The sequence below is a fragment of the Rhinolophus hipposideros genome (assembly GCF_964194185.1).
Source record: "Rhinolophus hipposideros genome assembly, chromosome: 10".
Lineage (NCBI taxonomy): Eukaryota > Metazoa > Chordata > Mammalia > Chiroptera > Rhinolophidae > Rhinolophus > Rhinolophus hipposideros.
Genome location: NC_138056.1, coordinates 28,817,466 through 28,834,501, shown reverse-complemented (window position 1 = coordinate 28,834,501; position 17,036 = coordinate 28,817,466). Strand labels below are relative to the sequence as shown.

The 17,036-nt window shown below is 36.0% G+C and overlaps 1 protein-coding gene across 2 annotated transcripts in view; it reads left to right on the top strand.

The window, feature by feature from the left end:
• Positions 1 to 17,036, top strand: part of ANO3 (anoctamin 3) — a 233,227-nt gene that overhangs the window by 179,835 nt on the left and 36,356 nt on the right. The gene's annotated exons all lie outside the window — the stretch shown is intronic.

The following is a 17,036-nucleotide window of genomic DNA, read 5'->3' as shown; positions in this document are numbered from 1 at the left end:
CTTGCTGATTTTTAAGAGTTTGGGGAATGAGTAACTGGGACCTGTCTGAAAATGGCCACATGATCCTGAGTACTCCTGGGAGCCTTCTCATTAAGTAGTTTCCATCCTGTGTTCTGTTTGCTTTTACTCTCAATTTAGAAGCTGGGGAGTTTCAGAAGTGCCCGGGTAATGCTTGATTAAATACTAGAGTTGAATAACAACCTGGCATACTTCCTTCACTTCCTTTCACGGCTTATGAAAGGGAGAAGAGTGAAACTGCATTTTCTGGGATATTCTGCACATCAATATTTGGGGACTGGCGCCAAGGTCTGTTCAGCTCAATGTGCCTGAGGTTCATGCTTAGTTTCTGTTGTGCAAGGAGATAGGTTTCCAGTTGCTGAGACAGAAAATGAAACTTTAGCTAAGGTTCAGGAGCTTCAAACTGAATGCAAAGAATCTGCCCAGTTAATTGGCCCCAGGAAAGAACAAGGTAATTCTATAGTTTTAAATTTTCTGAAGCCCAGAGGCCCCCTCAGAGTTTGATTATAAATTAAGCCAACCCCTCAAAAATGGTCCCTCAAAGGATATTTAAGCTCTATCTGCCCTGGTATGAAGAAAAGCAAGCTAAATTTAATCAAACAACGGATTACTGAGCAATAGCTTAGAATTCAAATGGTTATTTTCAGATTAGCCAGTTACTAGGAAAAAAATCCAACTGAAAAATATTTTATGTCTTTACCTAGAGAGCAAACATGGCTTGGCAGGATTGGGTGTACCATACCCTTAGGAATTTTCAGATGTGTGTGTGTGTGTGTGTGTGTGTGTGTATGTGTGTGTGTATATATATATATATATATATATATATATATATATGTACATATATATATATAAAAAACATATATATGTACATATATATATATATATAAAAAACAGAGGGTGCCAAAAAAATTTAGACACATATAAGAAAAGAGAAAAACTATTAAAATTACATTGATGATAACCACTTTAAGCACCTCTTGTAATTGCAGAACTCAAACGTGACTTGTAGTCATCTTTTGTTATCGGTATATGTTGAGTATTACAATTTTAATAGTTTTTTTCTTTCTTAAAATGTGTACACATTTTTTCGGCATACATATATATTTATATGCATGTACGTATGAACATCATTACCATTTTCTGACTCGCCCATAGTAATTGTGGCCCATTGCATAGGCCATAATTACAAGGCACTTTTGCTACAACTCTGCTTTCACTGCTGTGAAAGTCAAAACTCATCTTCCATGGCCCTGTTTTCTGAAGACCCTAGCTATAGCTTCAGAGTCATTTTCGTCATCATCCTCCTGACAACCACACAAATTGATGAGAGCCTACTCTAGAGGTAGGCCCTATTTACCTTCCCTGTCATGATCGCATCTGGAAGTAAAGTTATAAATAAAAGCCATGCATAAACTTACTACCTTAGTTCCTACTTTGCTCACTTACTTATTATCAGAAACCTTTGTGAAATCACCGGAGTTGGATTTAAAAAATATTTTTTTGCCAAACAAACAAGTCACATTGAGATATATTTTCAGGTATATACGTATCATGTTCTAGGAAAAACCAATCCCGTTTTGGACCTTGTTTCTCCAGAGTAACTGGATATAAGGGACAATACCTGACAATTTCATCAGCCAAGCCAGCTGAGATTACACACAGTGAAATGCTTACATATTTATTTTTTTTTTTTGTATTTACCTGCTATGGTGCCTTTTATCTCACACTCACCAACTGCTTTACACCCATTAGTTAAGTCTCACAAAACATACTGGAAGAAGAAACAGCTTCCTTTTGTCTGAAGTGGTGGAACTACTTGCAAGCAGATTTTCCAGAATGTGAAATCACATAGTTGTCACTGATGGATCTGAAAATAGAATCAGAAAATAGTTTGGGACCATGTCTGAAATAAAATCAAAACATTGTTCTGGATCCACCATGGTATCCTTTTTATAAATCTTATAGTGTCACATACCTGATGCTGATGTCACATATACGAAATTGGTTCTCTTAGGTCAAATTCATTAATAGCAGGTTATGAGTTTGAAATAGGATATAAATTGAATTCAGATTTTGTCTCTACATGGACACTTTAAGCAACGAAGAAATATTTAACCACTGGTGAGATAAATAACATGGTTATATTCTTTGAAGATATTTCAGTGATATTCTTTATAAATGCAATGGAAATTGATGACTGGAAAATTTCTTTTGGGATGATAATAGTGTTTTTCAATATTCTGTTAGAAGATAAATAGAGGCATCACTCTCAGAAATGCTAACAGTTTTTTAACATATAAGCTTACCGTTTGTTTTATTAGTCATATGGTGTTATAATATGGTTTTCTTTAACTATAACTTGTAGAAAGGTTAAACGTTCAATTGTAGTGCTAAAGGCTAAGACTGTGCCCTTTGCTAAGCAGTTGTGACATAACATATGCATACAAGGTGTGATCAAAAAATTCAGTGAATGTTTAAATTTTTTTCAAAAATAATTATAGTAAAAGATGCACTGCCATTAATCCCCATCAAAATCCTCCCCCTCTGTTCTAACACACCTATCCCATCGTCTTGCCCCTTTCTGAAGCAGTTCTGGAAGTTTTCTCTCATGAGTGTCTTTAGTGGTGCTGTCATGGCTGCCTCCTTGTCTTGAATTGATTCAAAACGTTTTCCTTTCACAGTCATTGGGACTTTGGGGATGTGCCAGAAGTCGCACGGTGCCAAATCCAGTGAAAAAGGTGGATGAGGACACACCATGATGTTTTTATTTGACAGAAATTGTTATACCAGAAGCAGTGTGTGAGATAGAGCCTTTCCGTTGTGATCAAAAACTACAGTGAATGCTGCTGCTGAGTGCCATCCAACTGAAAGGCAGGAATCTTCAATACAGGAAATGGTTCGTCGAACTTAGTAACAATGTATGACAAGTTTCAACTTGTTCAGTGCAGTAAATTGGGTGTAAGCTAAAGTTGAGAGATGTGTTTTAAAGTGTGCTGTAAACCATCCTCCATCATGACAATGCTCCATGTCACACATCGTTTCTGGTATATGGCAATTTCTGTCAAATAAAAACATCACAGTGTGTCCTCATCCACCTTATTCACTGGATCTGGTACCATGCAACATCTGGCTCTTCCCCAAAGTCAAACTGATTAAGACAAAAAACTAGGAGTTGATGCTAAAACCTACCTCATTGTAGCAGGAAGTAGCAGGTACCTACTGGTACAGATGCCTGAACCAATTGAACAAAAAACAAAAAGCCCATGGTCTCCTTAAGAGATGCTTTTATAATAAAATCTTATATTTTATATTTAATATTCATTAAATTTTTGGAATAAATGCTATTATTCTATTAATTGTAATGATAACTAAATCCAGATTGTTTTTTAGAGTAAGCATCTCATGTTCACAGATGTCTTTAATAATTTTAATTTCTATCTATATTCTTTGTTCTTTCAGAGAAGTATGACAAGATAAGCAATAAACACTTTCAGACATAAATATAAAGTATAATATTCTCAGGTAGAAATAGAATGGAAATAGATTTAAAGGCCTGTCTTATCTCCTTTCCCTGCCTCAGTACTTACTGCCATTTAATATACTCTCCCTTATTTATTTTTGTTATTTATTGACTGTTCCTATATTGGAAAGTTCATGAAAGCAAGCATTTTTTCTGCTTTCTTCATTGCTTTATTCACCAAGATAGAATAATTCCTGGCATAGATTAAGTGGTAAATAGATGTATACATGAATGAATAAATAAGTGAATGGATATATGAACAAATAATCATTTAACAAGAATAACAAAAAATAAGTGAATATACTCAGCATAAGACATCTGCAAGCTCGTTTTTCTTTTACCTATAATGTTCTTCTAGTTTTGGGCTCATTCAGATTAAAATATGCTTTTTTTCACTTAAAGATATTCCTTGGACATCTTTATATGATTATACATATAGATCCTTGAGCAGTTTCTTTTAGCAGGTTATAAGAGAGGAGCTAGTTCTCAAGAAAAATTGATTTACTTAGGGGCACATAAATCTTGTTATAGCAGATGATGATATGGAGGCTATGGGCACAAGTGTAGATAAGTGGGTAGATATTGTTTGGGTGGATAATTTCTTTTGAATACCTTTTTTTTATTTTTAATGATGAGGTAGACAGAAGAATTGCAACTCAGAGTGATAGAAATGTAGGTGCTGGATGTTAAAAGAGAGAAGAGAAAATACGACAGCATGGCAGCCTCAGGGATCCACTCAGATCAATTTAAAGTTAGACAAGTTATCCAGCATAGTTGTGGTTTTCTCCAGTGATGTTAATATTCATGGGTACAAATAGACATTAGATAGGCTGTTGTTTTTAACTAGTATCATATTTACACTATGGGTTTATGACAAACTGATACAAGAGTTAGAGAGTTGAAGGTATATGTAAGTGAGTGAATATAATGATTGACCATTAAGACACATAAAGAAGGAAGTGAGGGTATGAAGGGAGGAAAGGACTGAAAATACAGTGGGGTCAGTGGATTGAAAATCTGCATCAAGGGTCAATGGATTGGTGTCTAATCATGTTGTTTTGTACACCTGACACTAAAAATTAAAAATAAATAAAATCTGATTCAAGGGAGTGTTGGAATTGGAGTTTAAAGGAGTAAACTAGAAGGATGGAGGTGATAATTGGAGATTATGGAGGGTTTGCTGTCACTGATCAAAAGTATGCATGGAAGTACATGAGCGAAGTAGGAGAAAACAACTTTGATGCAAGAGATCAAAGAACTGAGAGGTCAGGTCTTAGAAAGATTATCTGTGTATATTGTAATTTCAAAGAATTATTTTGGGAGTCATGTTGGTAAGAGTTACCTTAAGCCGGGTTTAAAAATCTTCAGAAAAGTTGGGGAAGTGTCCCAGGGAGTGTTAGATGACTCCCATAAGAAGAGGATGTAGGAAGTATGGATTGATAATATGAGATTCAAATCTGTGAATCTTTGAGGAGGGAGAGAAAATGGTCTTGAAGCATCAATGAGGAACAAGAATCTACTATTTATCTTCAGTACCTATTGGTGTGAGAGACAGACAAATAGCCATCACCTGAGAATGCTGCATGGAAAGTGGGGTTTCAGGGACATCCCAGGTTTCAGTTATAGCGATAAGGTGAGGGGACATACAAGACATTATTGTTGATGACTTTGAGTAAAAGAGGGTATAGTGAAAGTATCTCAAAGAGTAGGGAAGGAGTAGAAGATGATCACAAAGGCAATCCCCATTTTGCTAAAACTAGAGGATCAAAATCTGAGAGTTCAGCGGTTATCTGAAAATCTGGTCTTCTTGAAGTAACTGGTAGGAATAGAATTAAGGAGCACAATGACTGGGTCCCTAATGGACTTATGTGTGAGAGAAGACGGGACAGAGAGGTGTTTGTGTAGACTATGGGTAAGGGGACATCCTGCCAAGATGGAGAGTTCTGGGCTTCCTCTATGTTCCTGTTGATAGATTAGTTCCGAAGCGAAGCCTTCGTAGCACCCAAAACAACTTTTCAACCCTGCATGTAGCAGCCTGCTGGGAAATGATACCGCTCTCTTCAAGAAGTGCAAGATATTCTGTTGTGTGGGAATACCACACAACCGATTCATTCCTATATGATGGAGTATACTGTTATACAAGCTTTCTTATTTTAGACCCCTAATTTAATTATAGAGTTTAACCTCTTTAGATTACTGTTGCCCACAGTATCAACTCTGTAATCTAGTTTTACATGGACTCAATTACATTAAGTTAAAACCAGGCGTATATATAATATAATGGCAGAACTGGCAGATTGATAATATTGTAACTTATTTCACCAGCTTTAGAAAAATATCAAAGTGATTTATGAATGCTTTCTATTAAAAAAAATCAAGGCAGATGAGTAGAAAATTCTGGCATCTCTAGTTTGTTTCTTTCTGGTTAGAAAACTTACAATAGCTAAATTACAGCCTCAGCAGCAACAATGCACAGAGATTATTCACCAAGTATTCTCAGCACTGAACCATGACCTCCAGAGTGGCGGGGTGAGGGAAGAATGAGATGCCTATGCTAGGTCTGTATGATTTGCTCCTTGTGTCAAAAGCTGGGGCAGAAGAAAAAGGAAACTTATTCATGACCTGAAGGGGATTTTGAAATCAAGTTCTCAGGAGCAAATAACAAGGACAAGTGGCTTTCACGTCTGTTTAAAGGACTATAAGCACCTTAACTTTTTTGAGGCAATGGTAGGATATATCCGAATGAATATTTCCATCCGCTAACTGCAGATGGAAACTTCCAGAAAGGAAGTTTAGGAAGGCAGATGTACATTTTTTTCTATATTTTTGTGTTTTTCAAGAATGAATAATAATAGGAAAATTTTTTTATTAAAGTTTATTGAGGTGACAATGGTTAGTAAAGTTACATAGGTTTCAAGTGTACAATTCTGCAATGCATAAATAAAATGTCATTTATATACAAAGCAGCTCAAATTGTTATTACTAAATGCATAAATAGTCAAAATATCAACTATTTGGGTTTTTGTGGATTTCTGACACATCTTGGGGAAAAAATACTTGTAATCAATTAACACAGAGAAAGGGTTATTTCAATATTTTGTAGAAAACAATGAAAACATGCTATTTTTAACTAAGTTGACAGTTCCTAGAAACTCTTAGCTACAGAAAAAGGAAGACATTTTTGTGCTGAATTGAGAAAATCTTTAAAAAGGACACCTAGGGTTGTTTTAAGTTCTCTCCTTTGGATGACTCATTTAAATCAGTAACTTGCCTTAGGAGTCAGATTGACCTGGGGTACAGAGTCAAGTTCATTTGGGGGCAAGTTCATTATTTATGAACTTTGGTATCATTGCCAGTAAAATAGCAATTTTTTTTTTCTTGTACATGGAGTTGTTGTGAGGTTAAGGAGTAAATGTGTAAAACATTTAGCAGGATAGCTGGCACATAGGTGTGTGATTCATTATAGCTCTTCATGGAAAGAGATACCGAATTTTGGAAGCTCTCTTTAAGAAAAGAATATAAACTTATGAATACAAAATGAGGCATAAAAGTAACTAAACTGGGGGGAAATTGCAAATTTTAAAAAGCTCCAAGTATGTAAATTCAAAATTCCAAAAAAGTCACTGTTTTTAATTAACTGCCTGACTCATCTCTGTAATGCTTTTTGTCCTACATTTTTGTCTGCGTTTTTTATTACCTCTGCATACGATGTTTAAAAAATATTTCATAGAAAGTATAGAAAAGTAATTTAGTCTTTTCCTCTAGCACAGTTAAATTAAAACCATTTTTTTATTGTTGATAGTTTGGAAAAGTTTATTTCATCTTTTTAATTTACTGGTCATGTGATATGCATTTTAATATTCTACAATTTGGGGAACTTGCTCTAGTGTGTTTCATATATGTGTTGAAATTTGTGAAATAATTTTCCATAGAGTAGTTTATGGCTCCATATATTTCAGATATTATTTCTCTTCCATTATCGTGTGTATCTTACCATACAGCCCTTAGCCTGGCACCTGAAAGAGTTAATATGAACTGGAAGGAATTACCTCAAAATTCATTGCTACATTAGGATAGTTAGTAATAATTGAGCAGCACAGTGGAAGTGTCTGTAAACCATGTAAATATATCCTACTAAACCCAAACTAAAAGTATCCCTGATTCATCATTCCATTAGTCAACTGTCCAAGATATTCAGCCACTCTACCACCCAATATTTGAGAAAGCCAGAAATTCTGGCTGTGTCTACAGGGAGATTTTAGACACTTCAAAACTATAAATATAAACAATGTAATTATTATTTGAATAATTAAGTGTTTGTTTAAAGTGTGAACCAAGAAGCATTGCATTTGCTTCTACATGTCTTTCTTCATAAATTCAGATATAGTGGTCTAATAAAAGAAAATAATAATCCTTTCAGACAATTATGTTATAACATATATCAAAATTTTATTAGAGTTTTACTGCAAAGACCAGTGCAAAGATTTCTGTCTTAATAGAGACATTTATAATAAAAGAGAACAATTAGTAATCATTTTTAGACTCCAACCAAACAAACAAAAAAGGATGTCAGGTCAGCTTTAGATAGTCGATTGATGGACCCCTGGGTGGATGAGCAGCTAACCTCCCAAAAGTTCTAAATCTCTAGGTCTATTAGACTACTGCTTAAACATTTTGTCTGTGCTGCTTATTCTTACCAAAAAGGTATTGCAAATTATATAGCTCAAAAAATTGTATCCCAGACCATGTTTGGCATAAACTTTCCTATGCCACAGAAAAAAAGTAAGCATTTGGATCTGGATTTGAATTTCAGCTAAGTGATTTCCTCAGGTAACTTAACCCCCAAGAGCTTCAATTTGCTTATCTACTGAATGAGATTAATAATCTTTATTTCACCTGGATTGCTGTAGAAATGATATTAGTTAAGTTAAAAATATCTAGCACAAAATCTGGGACATCATAAGTGCTCAAAAAAATGCTTGTTCTGTTCTTCCTCTTTGAGAATGTGGTGCAACTCATTTTCATTTTTTTTTTTTGTATTCTCTGTAAGAATAGACAAGCATTGTGCTCTCAGAAAATGTTTTGAATTGACTTTTTACGCTACAGGAAGCTTTACAGTCTTAAATATAAAAGAAGAAAAAGGACAATATAAGTCATTTGCTAGGTATGGGCAAAGATAGAAATTATTATGTGGAAACTGATTATAACTGAATTTTTATACAAGTGAAACTATTGAAATGTAAATAATTTACAATAGCTCTATTTTTTCCTGCAGAAAAATATACAATATCTTAATCAGTGGAAATGATCTTTGTCTACAAAAGTTCTGCTGTTATAATAACTAGCAGAATGTTGAAAAATTGGTTATCATAATTTAGTTTACTCTTAAAATGAATTACGTGTAGTTAGACTACTCACAAATTGTATCTCATGTAATTCCTACAACACCTCTTTCTGAAATTGTGAAGACAGTTTTACTATTCTTGTTGTTCAGTTCTGAATACAGAGACTTATCCCTTAGTCATTTGTCTGAGGTCACACAATTAGAAAAGAGTACAGGCAGCTTTCAAACCCAGAGCACAGCTATTCTAAGTCACGCTGTTTCTCCACACCACACTGCCTTTCCTAGATGTTCTGTTGAGGATCCTTGTAACTTAATCAAAAAGAAAAATTGTATTGTATTTATTATAAAAGTGAAATTAGTAATTTATTTTACAGGGTTGACATTGACCTGTGGTGTCAAGTACAGTTCTAAGTATCCAGTTAAAGAGGGATGGTTATAAGGTGAAAAGGCAGATACTTAACAACATTTAGGGCTCTGGCACTGACCAATCAGAACAGATGCAGACCTTAGTCCTAGAGCACTTTCCTGGAGGCCATAAGCGGTTCCAAGGCTTAACTGGACAGGTACCCTGTCCTGATGAAGGTTTCCTGGGGACAACAGGCCAGATATGAGGAGGGTGAGACCTTTAAAGAACTCGGTTATGAGTTGTTTGTTTGTTTGTTTTTCCTGTCATAAATGAACAGCCAATCACACCTGGTCACACCTCTGAGTATCAGCAGCATATCAGTCCTAAACACACTGCTCAAGGAAAATACCTTGGATGGAATTACCAAAATTTTAATAGTAGCTGTTTATTAGTTGGGGGGTTGTAGGTGACTTTTATTTTCTTCTTTACAGTTTTAATTAATTCATTCAGCATATATATATTAAAAACCTAGTATATGGCAGGCATTCCGGGGCCCCTGTAGTTCAGAAGCAAACAACGTAAGGTACTGTTCCAGTTATTTTTGCTAGTGTTACATTTGTAGTCAGTAAATGTTCAGTAGAATTAAGGAAAGAAAGTGTATCAAGTTGAATAGTAAGATGAGGAAAGGACCCGAGAATAATTAATTCTGGGCTTAAAAAAGATTATGTTATATTTTATTTAAAAAATACATGCAAAAGCTGACAGGTTTTTATTTGTATGGACTCCTCCCGTTTTTTTTTGTTTGTTTGTTTGTTTGTTTGTTTGGTTTTTTTTAGCAATTCAGTTGGAAATATGCATTTAAATTTGAATAAATGCTACTGAAATGCCTGATGTACAAATGCCAATAGCATATTAAGTAACAAGAAGAGTCAGCTTTAGAGTTTTTACATAAAAGTTAAGAGTCTACTCTGGTAAAGACTGTGATGAGAGTTCTCATTATATTCTAATATAACACGATGCTGATTGAGTGTAGCTCCTTATTTCTAAATGAATTTTCTTAGGGAGGAAAAATGTCAAGTCTGATTTTAGGAACTGGTGAAGATTTTTAATGCTTAGGATTCAAATCTTGGCCCTACCATGTTCTTAGAACCTAGTTATTTATTGTTTTCTTTCTTATTTAATGTTTTTAGAAAGTGGAGAGGAGGGAAACTGGAAGTTAAGTTATAGAGAGATCCCCTGTCCTTAGACAAAGAGGAAACTTAACAAATCATGAAGGTCTTGATTACATAACCTGTTCTAGGTGTGGCTTTGTCAAGCATATACTGTATCCCAAGTGTTCAAAAATCTGCCACCTCACTCATATTTATAGCTTACTCTATGCTCTTATATAGAACACCATTAATTTTCTTTCTGTAGGGTGTTAACCAAAAAAAAAAAAAAAATCAGTAACTTTCCCCAGGCATGGAAATTTAAAATGTTCCACATTCATAGCTTCTCTGCTAATTGTAGATTGTAGAACCTGCTGAGTGACATTTCTGTTTCTACCTCGTATATAGCGATGTTGCAATACTGTGTGGAGAACGCACAGTATCCTTGAGGATATTGCTGAAAAGTAATCTGGGAAATGGAAGCGAGTGTTCAGTAGTACCTGGGTGTTACCCAAATTGGCAGTCTCAGAGTTGTTGGTCCGGTACATTGTTGTTTCAGCTGGGTCTTGTTCAGAGAGAGCTTTCAATCTATTTCTTCTGATAAATACAGTACGTGGAATTCCTTTTTATTCTCCATATTCAAATATATTTAAGTTCATTTTTATTTGGAATTGACCTTTATCCCCTCCCTACCATTGATTCCCCCACACACAAAGTATAGTGAACAAATGTCCAAATCTTTTAAATTAATAAGCACTTTCCCAAGTAAAATTGAACTTGATTATCAATACATAAAACAGACAAAGAATGGGCTTCTCGGGTGAGAGACGCTCTTTCGTCCTACGTCTCCAGGGAAATTCCATGGAGCATAATTCAGAAAGCTCTGAAATAATGGAAGGAGCACTTGACCAGGAGTTAAGTCACAATCACTGGATTCTATTCAGTCATTCAGTTCACTTTCACAAACATTTATGGAGTATTTTCAGTGTGCCATGAACTAAAAATGCTAAGAAAAAGGGGCACTCGAGATTTACCTTCATGTGTAAGAAAAAGCAGATGCAGGAACAAGTGTTGTAGGTGTTGTAGATGCGTGGGCAGATTTGTGGACAGGGTCAGTGATATACGTCAACCACTCTGGGCTTTGTTTTCAGTATAAATTAAATTAAATACCTTAGAACAAACTACATATGGAACCTAACCTCTTTTGCCTGCATGACTATATGATTCTGTTACTGTGTGCTATTGACTTTAGATCCCAAAGGAAAGCCACTGGGAAAAGGACATGAAGGATGGAAGAACAAGGATTGGATGCGTCATGTGCATCTGTGAAAAATTTTTTAAATTGAGAAAAGTTTGTGCTTAGAGAAGCAGGGGTAAAAATAAAATAAAATAAAATAATAATACAGTATGGTTGCTAAAAACAGAATTATGCAGTATCATCCTCAGCTGTTCCGGAATACTCTTGGCGGTAGAGGCCAGGACTCCTGTGAAACCTGGCTTTCCCCTGATAACAAAATGCCCTTCTCCAATGGAGGCCTCTTATCCTCCAACTCCATCCCAGCTCAGTTTCATGAGACTAAGGGGACGAGGTGATAAACTTTCCACATAGAATGGTAAAAAGAACATAGATGGTGCATACTTCTTATGCAATGTATATTTTGTAGATAGTATGCCATAATCCACTCACCACAGACAATTGGTATTAACAATTAACACTTTGGTATATATTCTTTTGAGCATTGTATATCTAAAACTATGATTTATCTAATTTATCTATACATATTTATATATGTTATATATATCTACATATCATATATATGTGTATATACATACATATATGTGTGTATATATGTGTGTGTATATATATATTTCTATCACTTTATATCTGTATCAACACTTCATTCTCGGTAAGTGAAATGGCTTTCACTTTATACACTTTATCTTAATTTCAATATTAAGTAAGTTTAATATGCTTCCTCGCCTGTTGACCATCCCACATTCTCTGTCACCATGCTCATTCTGAACCATTGGTCTTTGCCCACATACATCATGGTTCCTGTATTTGCAACCCATGCTCTTTGATTAAAATTAGATTGGTGCAAAACTAATTGCAATTTAAAAGGTTAAAAAATTCCAAAAACCACAATTACATTTGCGCCAACCTAATACTACTCCCTACATTTCTATCTACCCAACTCCAGGAAACTTCTTCCTCGAAGACTTGCACAGTTTGTTCTCAGATTTCCATTCCTATCTATTAGCATCTGCAGTCTCAAGTCTATCCATTAACATCCAGAGAGCCATTGTGCTATAGTAGGAACAGTATGAATTTTTTGAGTTAAAATGATTTAGGTTCCAAGTAGCTGTGTGACTTTAGCAAATTTCTAATCTTTAAATTAAGAGTATAACAATAGCCATTTTATGGCACATTTCACATATACCGGGTACATGTAGTTGCCATTTTTATCAATATTGAAAATAAATGTGGTAGCAATTATTAGTAAGGTATCTAAAATAATTATTAAAATTCTCTATAATGGTTGGAAATCAAAACAAAATGAAAGCCATTATTTCTGACAGTTGACCTTCCAATTCTAGTATTAACGTTCTATGTCCTTAACAACTATGACTTTGACTTCCATTTCACCTCTTTTATCAGCACCACCGCTTTTCCTTTAGGAGATGGTGAGCAACCTTGGCTGCACATTGCAAGTCTTGGAAGATTTAAAGATATACCAACGCTGTGTTTGTCCTGAGATTTTGATTTGATTTTTCTGAGATGTAGTGTTGGCATTGAGATTATTTTGAAGTTCTAAGACGTTAAACTTTATAAGTCCCCTTCATTCAGTTCTCAGCTCTCCACGCTCCCCACATTCTCATCCCTGATAAAAGCTGTCAGGGTATCTGTCATCAATGTTCTTGTGTTCTTTCAATCTCCTACTTACTTCAGAAACTCCCTTATCCTACCAGGATCCCAGAGTTAACTATGCAGGCTAAACATTCACCACCAATATAATAAAATGACTGCTGTTTGTCTGTTCCTTTCATGGTTTATAGATACTTTTCTTAAGTCGCTGATTCATGGAGTCCTTCACAGATTCCTGTTTCTTCTTGAAAATCCCATACCCAGCAATCAGTCATCAATTAGATACCAGCTCAATGTCTTTTCTCAGCCTATGTTGTCAAAAATAGCATTAATCTCATAGAATTCTTCTGGGGGAACAAAGTGACTGAATTGAACCCTTAACAATCTTAACCCCTCTATCTCACATTTAGAATCTAACTGTTTTTTATTTTTATTTTAACTTTTAGAGTCTACTCTTTAGTTCGGGGGCAAAATGTGAGCCAGTGAGACAAATCTTGCTGATGGCTTAGGGCAGCATAGTATTTTATTTTGTTATGTATTATTGGAATTTGAGTGTATTCAGATAAACCGAGAACTTCCTAATTTAGGATGTGCCTCAAGCTTTCTTACTGTATTTATAGTAGGCCACACACACTGACCTACCAGAGAGGTATGAGAATAAAGAAGGACTTTAAATCTGGTATTATGTCCAGTTAGGGTGTGTGAGCTCTTAAGGCTTAAAGGCCAAGCCATTAATCTGGTTTCTCATGAGTATGATTAGCTCAGGTGCACATCCAGCAGTCTGTTAAATCAGTGCTGTTGGGTAATTGCTGGATAGTGGGAGCAATGGGTGTTGACAGGCAAATAGGGTAGTCATGCAGTAAACAGACATAGGAATCTGAAGTTGGATGGAAGAAGTAGGAAAAGGAAGAATGTTTTCTCAAGAATTTTATTCAAGAGAAAAATAGGTTATGAAAGCAATATAATGCAATACAAAATAGGTTATAATAGCACTACGATAGTAATATAATCAGTAAATGAAACTGATCAAAAGAAAGACCAAGTGTAAGAGTTGCTGGGTGGAGTCCTGTATAACTGGCTTGGTCTGGGATCTTGGAAGAGATGTCTATATCAGGTGCCGCTGTCTACTTTAATCCCAGAATGAGAATTCTAGTGGTGGTCTTGGGTTATTTACAGGTTTTCTATTGAAGATCTGCAGTAGGCTGAGATGACCACTCGGGTGTGGGTGTTCCTTTTTAAATGAGAAACATGAATCCATGAGTCTGTACCCCTGAGTTTAGCACCATAAGGGTTAGTAAGTAACACCTGATATGGCCCTTTCCATAGGGGCCGAAGGGCATCTTTATGGACATGGCATTTTCAATAGACAAAATCTCCCGGTTGGAGATCATGATGTTGTAGATCTCTGTATCCCAGAGCGTGTTATGGAAAGATTGCTATATGAGCTGTGAGTTATTTTTAAGGGCCCTTAAAATTCTATACTTTAAGGGCCCTTAAAAGTATATCAAGAGGCCTCCTTACAGCAGTGCTGGTTAAATACATTCCTTGATCTAATCTCACAGGTCTACTGGTAATAATTTCAAAAAGAGACAGTCTGTGTTTGCTGAAGAGGGTACATCTTATGTTAAGCAATACCAAGGGAAGAGCCTTAGGCCAACGCAGATTCCACCAGCTTTGCCAGTTGAGTTTTGATTACCTCGTTAGACCATTCTATAAAACCAGAAGACTGGGGATGATACACACAATGGAAATGTTGCAAACTCAGCCAGTTCTTACAAAGAGACTGTATAATGTGTCCCGTATGAGTCCCCCACTCCCTATGGAGCTCTGAGGGGATTCCCCAAGTAGAAAGTTTTTCTAAGAGTATTTTATTTACTGTTGATGCCTTGGCTCTATGGCATGGAAATACTTCCACCCAATGAGGAAACATATACAGCATTACTAACACATATTTGTATCCTGGAGAAGAGGCCAACTGAATAAAGTCTATTTACCAGACTTCAAAGGGCCCTGAAGGCAAGGGTGATGACCCATGGAGGTCATACGAATGGGTTTTCCAGGGTTGTGCTTTAGGCAGATATGGCATTTTTGGTATACTTAGGAAGCTATCTTTGGTGATGGCTTCTAGTAGTATTGCTTTCCACATGAAACCATTTGATCGTTGTTCCAGTGAGTTATGTACCTATTGAGATCAATGATGTTATATGTAATCAGGGAGGAGTGGTCAGTTGTTTGGACCTACCCATAAGTTTCCTTTAGGGTCAGATTTATAGCCTTGTTCTAACCATTTCCTTCTACTCTGTTGAGTAGTTAAGGGCTATGCTTCCATCGTGTCGTATTTTAAATCCCTAATGGCTTAACCCTTAGCACCCGTGCTTCCATTAGTGGCTGAGATTGTGTTAATGCTGGTAACTTAGGGGTAGTGTCAGCCAAGTGATTACCTCTGTTTTCCTTTGTCTTGGTCATTCAATGTCCAGGGAATTTTATGATTGCTAAAGATTTAGGTAACTGGATAACCTTTAAGAGTTCTAAAATGTAAGAACCTTTTTTTTTTTTTTTTTAATCTTTTGTCCAGGAGAAGTCAAGAAACCTGTCTGTTTCTGGAGCATACCTAAGTCATACCAATGGTGTACCTGCCATCTATATAAATGTTAGCCACTTTACTTTTGTCCAGATATCAAGCTCAAATTAATGCATAGAGCTCGGCTTATTGAGCAAGTTCCCCAAGGCATTGGACTTGCCTCAACGGTTTCTTTTAGAAAGACAATTTCATAGCCTGCTTCATAGTGGCTTGTTTCTTCTTTTAAGTGAGAACCATCAGGAACCCAAACTAATTCAAGATTTTTAAGAAGTGTATTATGTAAATTAATTTGGGGAGGTTGTAGCTGGTCTATGAATTGCAGGCAGTTGTAAGGGGCTTTGTCAGCACAGAGGGAGGAGAATAACAGGGGTCATACATAGTATTACAGTGAGCATTAGTCACATTAGATGAAGACAATAAGAGGACTTCTTAGGAGGTTAGTCTGCTAGCAGGGAGGTGCTTAGTGTGATGCGAGTTAAGTAAGGCTTTCACTAAATGAGACACAAAAAGAGTCAGTGGACGGCCCATTATAATTTCTTCTACATGTTGTAGCAAATTGACAGTGGTCACAATGGGTGTCATATAGGGAGGGAGACCTCTGACCACCAGATCTAACTGTTGAGTAAAGGATCCAATGGGCCTATGTTGGCTTCTGTGTCATTGGGTCGTTACCTAAAGCATTTTCCTCTCTTTCAGGGACAAAAAAGGGCAATTGATAATTAGAATGTCCTAAAGCAGGAAAATCATAAAGAGATCATAAAGACTGCCTCTTATTTCATTGAAGGCTTTCTGGGATTCCTCTGTCCGTGACGGGCTCTGTTTGTTCAGCCTTGACAAGAGAGTATAAAGGTTGAGTTATAACAATTTTTTTTTTAACAATATCTGGCCAAACCTAGGAATCCTCTGAGTTGCCTTTTATTTAGGCTTGGTGATTGGAAACATTAAAATGCCCTGGATCCTGTTGGAATCCAGAGGAGACCTTAATCAGTAATTAGATGTCCCAGATAAATTTAACTTGAATTTTCCAGACCTGAAGTTTCTCTTTGGATAACTTATGTCCCCCACACCTTTTTTTAAAGTCGTTGAAGGAGGTGGAGGCTATGTTCAAGAGATGGTTCATCAGAGGACAGACAGACAGCAAAGGAGCAGAGGTGCAGATAATGAGATGTCAGAAGAACATTTAGAAGTTTCCTCAAGTTTAGTAAGTCTCAGA